This window comes from Coturnix japonica, chromosome 13 (assembly GCF_001577835.2).
Source record: "Coturnix japonica isolate 7356 chromosome 13, Coturnix japonica 2.1, whole genome shotgun sequence".
Classification (NCBI taxonomy): Eukaryota; Metazoa; Chordata; class Aves; order Galliformes; family Phasianidae; genus Coturnix; species Coturnix japonica.
This window is the reverse complement of record NC_029528.1, coordinates 14,011,896-14,022,209: the sequence shown is the minus strand read 5'-3', so window position 1 is coordinate 14,022,209 and position 10,314 is coordinate 14,011,896. Positions and strand designations below refer to the sequence as shown.

The 10,314-nt window shown below is 51.5% G+C and overlaps 1 long non-coding RNA gene across 1 annotated transcript; it reads left to right on the top strand.

Annotated features, from left to right (window-relative positions):
- Positions 1 to 697: 697 nt before the first annotated feature.
- LOC116654070 lies at positions 698 to 6,948 on the top strand. The gene is made up of 2 exons (XR_004308944.1): positions 698 to 2,586; positions 4,001 to 6,948. It is a non-coding gene; the product is annotated as an uncharacterized LOC116654070 (long non-coding RNA).
- Positions 6,949 to 10,314: the final 3,366 nt, after the last annotated feature.

Here is a 10,314-nt window from a genome sequence, read left to right as displayed (position 1 = left end):
CAGCAGTTCTCCCAGCGATCCTTTCTCTTATTTCCAGTTTTCACTGCCTATTTTTATTTCCTTTTATCTCAAACCCTTTTTTTCCCACCCAGAAATGATCCCGCCAGAGGGCGATTCCGTCGGTAGTATTGCTTTAGCATTTTAGACTTTTCAAGGACTAATGAACTTTATTAGATTATAATGAACTTATTACTCAGCGCTGCTGACCTGCTTTCTAAAGAACTTGAATTATTATTTGGAACAGGCCTGTTGAGGGACTGCTTTATTCTTCCTGCAGTGCAGAGTTGGGTGCATTAACTCTTTGGATTTCACTGTTTTTTATTCAACTTTGGTGATCTGAAGATCCACGTGGAACACAGCAGCTCTGTGTTCTGCAGACTATGGGCTGCAAGGATGTGGAGCTCCGGCCTTTGGGAGATGGACCAAAGCTGTTGGCTCCCATCTCTGGCTTCCAATGCATCGCTGTGTCTTGGCACCACGAGAGGCTCTTGGGGACACTGAGAAATATCCCCTGGCCAAGTAATGAAAGCCCTGAAGCTGACACCTGGGCCCAGGAGGTGCTGGAAATGTTTCTAATCTCTCCTCCTGCTTTGCTTCTCTGGAAGAGGAATTGATCAGCCTGGAGGAGAGGAGCTCAGGGGAGACCTTTATCTCCCAGGAAGGAGGTGGGATTTGGGGGGGGGGGGGCTGCCTCTGCTCCAAGGTAACAGAGATAGAATGAGAGCTGATGGCTTCAAGGTGCATCAGGGGAGGTTTGGGTTGGGTTCAAGGAAACATTTCTTCTCTGGAAGTGGTGATGCAGCAGCACAGCTGCTCAGGGAGGTGGTGGGGTCACCGTCCCTGGGGGGTTTAAGAGCTGTGGAAATGTGGCACTGAGGGGCGTGGTGGGACCAGGCATTGCACTGTGGTGTTTGCTCACAGCCTGCTGGAGCCCTGTACTCTGCTCTGTGTGAGCAGCAGGGGATGGATGCAATGTGAGTGCATGAGTCAGGTGCTGGCAGGGCATCTGCTTGCTGCAAATCAGTGTTCATCTCTGTGATGTGCTCTGCTGGGCCAAAGGGAAGGGGGCAAAGGGAAGGGGCCTGGCTGATCTGGCTGCCCCCATGTCCAACTACAGCCCAATGGAGCAGCCAGATGGAGAGGGGTTTGACAGCAGGAGGTGGGGGGAGAGAAGCATGGACAGAAAAGGACCATGAGAAGGGGACTGAGCCCATGGCACGGGGATGTTGGTAGGTGAGCAGTGGGGTGGGGCTGCAGGGCAGGAGGGCAGAGGCTAGCACTGCTGGATGTGCATTTGTGGATGAATATTGCTGGCAATTATGATAATGGCCAGGATACCCAAACCTGACATCTTCCTCGTGGATGATGAATAAGCTGTCTGACTCCTGTACATTTTTTATTCAAAACCTCAATGCCAGCTAATCCAGAGCTCCTGTGCTAAATGCTAATGAGGAGAGCACTGCCTGCCGCCCATACTGAGCAGAGAGGCAACTCCTGGGATCAAGAGGGTTAAGTATTGAAATTGTCTCGTACATTAAATAATTAGTAGACAAACAGATTGACTTCTTGAGCCATCACCAGCCCCATCTGTTTCCTGTGCGCTTGCTCTCCCTTTGCCTGATGGATAACTGGGCAGAGCCACACTGTGTTCCTTGCCCCACACATGGGCACGGTGCAAGGAGAAGTGAGGCTGCCCCATACCCAGTGGGGAGCAGCCAAACCCCACACGGGCAGTGATGGAGCAGTGTAGATGCTATGTGCCCATCCCTGCACACTGTGTGCTGCTGCCGGGCCCCTTCCAGCTGGAAAAGAAACAGAGGGCAGAGACCCAGGAGAAATAATTCCGCTGCGCTTCAGCCCAGCTCACAACAAAACAGCACGGAGCACAGGCTGCAGGCCGGCCGGGGGGAATGCTTTGAAAGGCCATTTGCTGTGCAGAGACGTTTCTGTAAATGGTCCAGATGGAGGCTTGAAAGCTTTTATTCCTTTATTTCCTTTTCGGTGCTGATGCTCGAAGGTTTCCTGTAATTGCTTCCCTGTTTTTACTGCTCTGCGGCTTTCCTGAAATATTTTTTGTTTTAATTACGATATTGATTTAGATACGGTGCTAAAAAAGACCCCTGAAAAAAGTTAATGAAAAGCAATTACCAAGGAGTGCTCTGATGGGAAGGAGGTGCGTGGGAGCCAGCCTGGTTCTTGTGGCCATTGGAATAGGTGGGCCATGGGAAGGGGCATGTGGGTTTACATGTGGGCAGGGCTCTGCCCTCCATGAGGAATTGGGAAGGGATGTTATGGCCAAACCTCTTGGCAAACCATGTGCAGGTGCCCAAATCTTGCTCAGCCTGAGAACTGCGGCGATGCAAGGCACCCTACTGCCCACCACACAGGAGCTGTGCTCCTTGCTGTGCTCTGCCCTCCCTGCTGGATGCCACAGGGCGACCTTTTGTTTCTTGCTCTGAGATCTTTTTGTAACAGGGTTCTCCCGTCAGGCTGTTACCATGACAGATCGCTGCTCAGCGGCGTGAGTGTGACGTGGGATGTGGAAGAAAGGAGGCACTGAGAGGCGCTGAGTGTTATCTTGTCAAGGTAATAAAAGAGATGAACCTTAGGACTGTCATGGAGAAGTTGACTTTTTTTTTTCCCCCCCTGAAATATGACATATTGCTGGGAAAACTCTATTAAGCATTTTTAAAGGTGAAAACCCTTCATCCAGTGGACTCCTGAGGAAGGTTCTTTGGCATAGGATATATAAAGAAAGGCTTTGCCCTCAGATGTTCCAGCATGAAAGGGAAGTCCTATGAATACTCACCAGATTAATGGGACAGAGGACCTATAAATATGCCAGAAAACCCTCAGTGGCTGGAGATGAAATAGATGCCTTGTTGGGATGCAAATGAAGGGATCCTACAAGTGATGCTCACAGCAGTGATCAGGTTGAGATCAGCCTGGAAAATACCACACCAGTGTTTGCACAGACCTTCCTGGGGTGTGCAGCAGCAGGAAATATGCTGAAATGCATCCTCTGGTGCAGCCTTTGCTTTTTCCCATTGCATTCAATCTCATCATTGAAATGGGTTTGTATGTGGGTCCATCTGGTTCCTTCCTGCAGTACTCTGGAGGGTGCTGTGTACACAACTGCGGTGCTGGGCACAGTGTTTGCTGGGTGATACCTCTGGGTGCAAGCTGGGGTAGGAAGGAACATAAAGTACCACAGTGTCTCCATGTTGGGCATGGGGATGTCTCTCTCAGCCACATGTTGTAATACACCACTAGGGCTTGGGATGCAGTGGTGTTCTCATCTGCTACCTGAGCCACTGTCATGGAAGCGAGGAGTTGGTGGTAAGCAACAGGAAGCATCCCAAAAAACAACCTGCTGTGACAGTGCTGGGAGATGAGTCGAGGTGATGCTGGTGCTTGATACTAAATGGTGCTGAGCTCAATGCACTGAGGAGTGCAGGGAGGGAGCACAAACAGCCCACCCTGTTGGTACCTTGAGCCACTCCTGAGCAGAGACTGGGGGTCACCTTGTTGATCCTCACTGCATCCAGCCTGGGATCATGCTGGGAAAGGAACTTGGAGCAATTTGGACCACTGTGTTCACCTGCAGAGGTTGTGTGTGGTGAGAGAACAGTACGGCAATTCCCCCAGACAATCCAGCCAAAACCCAGCCCCATCTTCAACTTCATCATGGGCTGGGGAGATGCCTGCATCCATGCAGGTCCTCTGAGCAAATTTGGGGTGGGGAGGTGCCTTTGGTGTGGGTCCTGGGGGACAAAGGGGAGGACATCTCAGACCATTCTCTGTGTGCTGAAGACATTTTAAGATTGGATGCTTTTTTACATGATGTGGTCTTGTTCCTGAAATGTTAATCAGTGGAAATACAAGTGGTTGCTGGTGATGCTCAGCACTCTCCTGCTCTGTCCCCACATCCCTCCTGGGCTCTGGATGATGGATGGCACTTCTCCTCACTCCCTCTCACTGATCCCTCTCTTTTTGCTAGGTGCAGTTGCCAGCAGCAATGCCAACTCTTCCCCCATGGATACCAGTGCATCAGCCCAGCATGGAGTGTTTCAGCTCAGCAGCATTGTGCGTTTCCCCACACAGTGGCAGGTGATACCAAAGGTGGTGACCCCAGGCTGGCAGCAGTAAGTGCCACTTTTCCATGCACAAAATGCAATCAGCATCCAGCTGCTATTACCAGCACTGCTTGTTATTGATGATGGCAGCTATCACACCCCAATGCACTGTGCACAGCATCTCCCAGCTCTGCCCTGAGCCCACAGCAGGCTCATTGCCATCCAGCCACCTCCATGCACCCCCCAGAGCTGCTTTGGGGTTAGAGCTGTCCTCATAAGTTGCAAAAACCACTGTGCAGCCTTCTGGGGCACTGAGATGCACAGGTCCTGTTTAGCACACTGTGTTGAAAGGAAAGTAATGGATGTATCTGGCTTAATGGTCTAAAAGTCTGTCTTGTGCAGAAAACTCAGCGTCCCCAAATCCATTTTCATTTATAACATTATGAGCGGTTCTACTGGCAGTGGTTTTTTCTTCATGTATTTATTTATTGGAGGGAGAAATTCCCCATCCCAGCATAATGCTCTTGCTTGGATTGTGTGGCTGAAATGTGGAGTTCTGAAGTTCCAGCCCTGTGCTCAGCGTGCTCCCTGTACCCTGCAGGATGGGGCACCTCAATGGGTAAAGGCAGAAAGGCAAAGCAGCTGCCAGAGAGCAGAAAGAGGCAGAGTTCACCAACCAAACCCAGAGCACCTTCAGCACGAGCTGTGCTGAATATCCATGCTGACCCACAGGCTGAGCTGGCACTGAGCAGGGTCCCAGCCCGTGTGCTGGTGGTTGGTGCAGTGCTGCTGGAGGAGTAGGGTATTTGTCATCGTGTCGGTGACAAATGGCTCTGCTGAGTAGAAAAATGGGTTATTGATTTGTAAGCGGAAGTGTGGGTGAGGTGGTGCCTGCTGTGCCCGCTGCTCCCAGCAGCGCTGGGGACGTGAAGGAAGAGATGCAGCCAGGCTTTGGCACAGTCCTCTGCTCTCCTTCCAGCCCAGCCGGGCTCCAGCAGAGCACTGTCAGTGCTCAGTGCAATGCAGGCAGCTGCTGCATGGAACCTGAGCCCCCTGCTCACAGCCGGGGGTGTGGGAACCAGCATCAGTGATCAGCCCTATATTGGGGGCTGCAGCTCTCAGGGTCTTTCCCTTGGAAAGCAGCCTGGATGTCTTGTTGTCCTTTTTTTTTTTTCTATGTTTAGCTGCTGTTGCTTCACCCCATCACACCTTAAACAACCCGAGTGCAATTAATCACCGTTTGCTTCTCTGTGTTTGCATGGGATTCCTTATCCGCAGTAAATCCTGGGGGGAACAGATGCAATTATGAAAGAAACACCTATTAAAAAGAACTGTATTTGCCATAAAAAATGTCAGGACAGTTGTCCTTTAGCTGTTTGCAGCGTTGCCAGCTGCAGTATATGATCCTGGTTTCCAGCCAGGCTGTGGGGAGCAGGATGGGAGAGGAAGGGGCAGCACACAGCTGGAAACCAGAGAAGGGATCAATGATTTGCTGTCAAGCAAAAGGATGGATCGAGCAACTTTCTGCAGGAATCTGCCCTTGGTCTAATAGGAGTCAGTGTTTTCCCTAACGATCCGAATGATGGAATATTCACTGCTACCTCCACAGAGGGCTGAGATGGGAATAAGTGCTGCAGTTGCAAGAGAAGGAGACTTCTCATGGCCTGGCAAGAAGGACAGCTCATGCTGAGTGCTCTGCTGGGGGCTGGGGGGGCCCCATTGAGTCACAGAATTACAAATGTCGGTAAGATCTCTAAGATCAGTGAGTCCAACCACCAGCCCATCCCACCACGTCCCTCAGTGCCACATCTACACACTTCTTGAATGCTGCTGGGGGTGGTGATTCCTCTGCTGGGCAGCCTGTGCTGGTGCATATCCATTGGAAGGGATGAAGAAGAGCTTGCAGAAATCTCTCTGGAGGGATGGAGCTCACTCAGCAAGGCAGGGCCAACCCCCAGCTTCTTCCATCCTCAACTTCTGTGAGCCCACCTTGTTCCAAAAGCAGCATTTCATCTCCTCTGATTTCTAGGGAAAGGTACCTTATAACTTTGGAAGCGAAACCTGGTGCCTTTATCTCAAACGCTTCAGGAGACATTAACCCAGCTCTCCCAACACAGGGCAGGAAGGGGGGAGCCTGCAAACACAGCCAGAGCGGGCTCAGGTTTGAGCAGCCTGGCTGCCATGGAAAAGCATTGGGCTTCTGAACACAGGGAGTGTGAGCAATGTTATTGGTATGAAATGAGGATAAATAAATAAAAAAAGTCCATCCATTCCTCTGGCAAAGGCAGCTGGGCATTTGGAGTGGCGGTGTTTGAAATGCAAAATGTACCTCATTGGAGAGTTGTTTGATGCCATTCATCTTCTGAGCGTGCCTGTGCTCCTTGTTTGCGGTGTGCGGCTATAAACCATGCTTTGTGAAAGCGCTCCGGCTGGCTCGGAGGTAAGGAAGAGAGAAGGATGCTAATATCAGACGTTTCAATCCCCACTGCAGCCTACATTGCTCAAAGCAAGATGACTTGCAAACATCTAACACAAATGAGGAAGATGAATCGTATTCAAGGTCAGGCTCTACGCCAGGAAACTGATAGAGGCAAAAGCGGTTAATTGCTTTAGATTCCAACAGCCCCCAAACGTGCCCTGCGTACAGACATCCCCGCCTCGCGCTGCCATGGACCGCACCACCCAAACCGGCAAATAAAATAGGAAATGGAGGTGCTCGTCGTGATTTTTAATGTCAAAATTAGATTCACTGTTGCCTTATGGTCTCTGTAATTACCAGACATCACTCATCGTTTTTCTCTGCTCAAGGGATACTCTGTTATTGACCTCACTGGGAAGATATAAATACATTACTGAATGGAAATATCGCCATTACCATTGTGGGAAGCTCTGCACCGTGGCTCAGAGGACCCTGAAATCTTTATCTCGCTGTACCTACAGCAGAGAACACCTGATACTGTTGGTGCGATAGCAAACCAAGAGCTTTCAGAGGGGAAAAACCTATTTCTGGTTATTAAAGAGAGCTGCAACAGCAAACAGGAGCTGCCAGAGGAGGCAAACAGATAAAAATCCATCAGTGCAGCCCTTGATGGAGGTGCTGGGGGCACAGCAGCCTCCTGGTCCTGGGATGGTGGGGCCACACCAAGCTGCTCAGCAGTGCAGCAAGGCAACAGGACCAAAGGGTGTTTCATAGGATGTGATGAGCACTGAAGGCGAGAGGAGGAATCAGTTGTCCTTGTCCACAGCAGTCACACACTTTGTTTTCTGGGTCCTTGGGCAGCCTCTGAGTAAATAGCAGTGCTCAGCAGTGAGACCTTCTCCCAGGCATCCACGTTACCCTGTGAATGAAGGATCATGACCACTGGGGCTCCTGAGGCCGCCATCCCCATCAGCCCCTCTTGTCCCTGCTCTGATTCCCTGTCAGTGAGCTTGTGGAGCCAGGGAGGTTTCTCTGCTTTCCCTTCCATGCCAACCCACCCCATGTTTATTTACTTGTACACAGCTGATGGAGTTGGAGAGAACTGATACAAAAGAGAGAAATGGCCACTTAACTTGGGAGAGCTGAGAAGCCCACGATGTGTCTGAGGGATGGAGGGGTGAGCAGCCATTCCATGTGGCTCTGGGCCCGTGCTCTGCTCCCAGCTGGGTCCCTCCAGCCCTCACTGGGATGCGGTGCATTGTGTGTCCCTGCAGGGAGCATCGCTGTGCCAGTGCCTGCACGGCATCGTGCCCGGCCCTGCTGTAAATGTCACGCCAGTGTCTGTAAGTGCCCTAACATATTGGAGATCAGCGGCGAGGGGAGGGAAGATGACCTTTTGCATTTTGCCCAGAGCAGCCGAGGGTAATGCAATTATAATTCTGTGTAATTCATCTCCTGACGCTGCCGTGGCTCAGAGCAGCGCAGTGAAACAAGGGGCCCCGAGTGTGGCTCCAGGGAATGTCCCAGCTGGGGAAGCATCCCCGAGCCCTGCGGTGCTCATCTGTGCCCAGTGCTGCACTGGGTGCAGCTGGGGCTGTTGCACAGAAGCCCAGGGTGCAGCACAATGCACCCACAGCAGCCGTGTGGCACCGAGCTGCGATTTGACTCTGCTGTGGGGTTGGCCTGTGCCTTTGGAGCTGAACCAGCAATAAGCCTCCTCCTGGCAGAGGGTGCGAGGTGCTGTGACCCCCTCAGTGATGGTGCTGCAGAGCTGCACCCACCTGGCATTGCTTTTCATTGCTCACTGATGGCATCCTGCTGGTCGGGGATTTTATCCCCAGTAAATCCTCCAGGAACCCCTAACAGCACAGTCAATCTTGGCAATGTCTGTGACAGTGGAACTAGACCTCATTTAACTGTGAGTTTGGTCTGTGGGTGCACTGCTCCCAGTGCCCACCAGCACCAGGTAGGAATCACACAACATTTAAAGGTGTTTTGTTGTTGAGTGGTGGAAGAGAAAGCATCAGAGATTAAATGGTTTGGTTAATAGGAGAGGTTTGGAGGAGTGCATTGTGCTGGGCATTGCCGGCATCTGGAGGCTGTGTGCCCCTGCCTTGCTACAGGGAAAATCCCTGATTTGGGGTGAATTAACCTCAGGTTTGTGTGATGGGGTATTCTGGGCAACGTGAAGCTCAGAGCTGAAACCTCATGGAGGCTGAAGAGGCAAGGATTTGTTCAGCCTCTGCTGCAGTCAGACTGCAGGACACAGCAGGGACATGGCCTGGAGGCTGCATCACTGTGCACCGTGTCTGCAGAGCACAGAAAAATGGCCCTGTGCAGAGAGAGCCAAGGAAGCTCCTCCATCAGCGCAGGGTGGTGTGGGCTCAGTCAATGAGAGCGATCTCCTGAACACCAGCCCCCAATCCATCTCCTCCCTCTGCCCTTCGTGCTGCCCACGGATCCTTCACAGCACTCATCTCGAAGGTGCCAAGAAATACATCTTCTCCTATTAAAAACTGCCCCATCCTTGGGCAGGGGAAACAGAGATGGCCACTTTCCATGCATGGGGATGTGTCAGCCCCTCTGCCCAGCTGCCATGATGGGTGCTGATGGACCTGGTAGGCAGAAGGTTGTTTCCAACATCAGTGATTCCATTATTCTATTCTCAGTGTTTGGCTCCCAGTGTCAGGATGGCCCTGACTCACAGCTCTCTCCTCCTTGCAAATCCACATCAAATCCCAATGCTTATATCTGGATTTGTTGGCTTCTTTCGGAGCAGCATAAAGAGGAAAGCAGAAGTTAAAACAACACAGCACCTCCCAAGTATGGATTGAATACAGTAACTACCTTCTTATTTTATAACAGACAAGAATGTGACCTGCTTATTTTGGAAGCATGGATTTTTCTGTGTGAAGAATGGGAAGGTGCTTCTCTGGTCGATGCCACTTAATTACAGCACGAAACATTAAGGAGCAGAGCTGCATCCCCTGCTTCCTACAGCCCATTGGTGAGGACAGGACCTGTCCATACCATCACTGCCCCACTGTCCCAATCTTCCCTTGTCCCTGTGGGGCAGGGATGTAACCCCCAGCTCAGGCTGCTGATGACCTTGGGCATCTCCAGGGATGGGGCACCCACAATGCCATGGCCCCTCTGCCCTCATGTTTTCTTCTCTATCTGGAGTGGTCCCCAGGACCACCTGCATGGACAAACAAGGCCCACCTGGCAGCCCCAAACACCAAAGGGTGCATGGAGAGAGGCAGAACATTTACATTCACAGCTCTGCCAGAGGTTGGGGATTTATCTCCGTCCTGGGAGGGAGCCTTATTAGTGGCTTTTGGGTACACGCTCCTGAATAATGAGGACAATCCTGTCTCGGGAAGATAAATCCCAGTATAATGATGCCATTGTCTTTCCTTATTGTAACTCTGTCAGCACCTCATTTAACTGCTGTTTTACCCAAAGATTTTGACAGCCTGCTTTAGCGCAGGAAGGATAACACAATGCTTCTTAATTGCCACCAAACCTAAAATTAACACTGGGCTAACGAGCGTGCTCCCGGCCCATTGGGGCCAACAGGCCGAGCATGGAGGGCTCCTGGCACAGGGCTGCCAGAAACACAGACATCACCCAATGCGTGCACACAGAGGAGCATGAGCAGCAAGGAGAGGGGAGGAAGAAGCCGAGGGCACGGGGTTTGCAGGGTGCCCGCTGTCCTCGGGAAGCAGCTGCAGCTCACGGCAGCTCCGTCCCAGTGATGTGACACTCTGTGGGCACTGTAAGAATGAGCTCAGTCATGCCCTGGAAAAGAGAAAACTC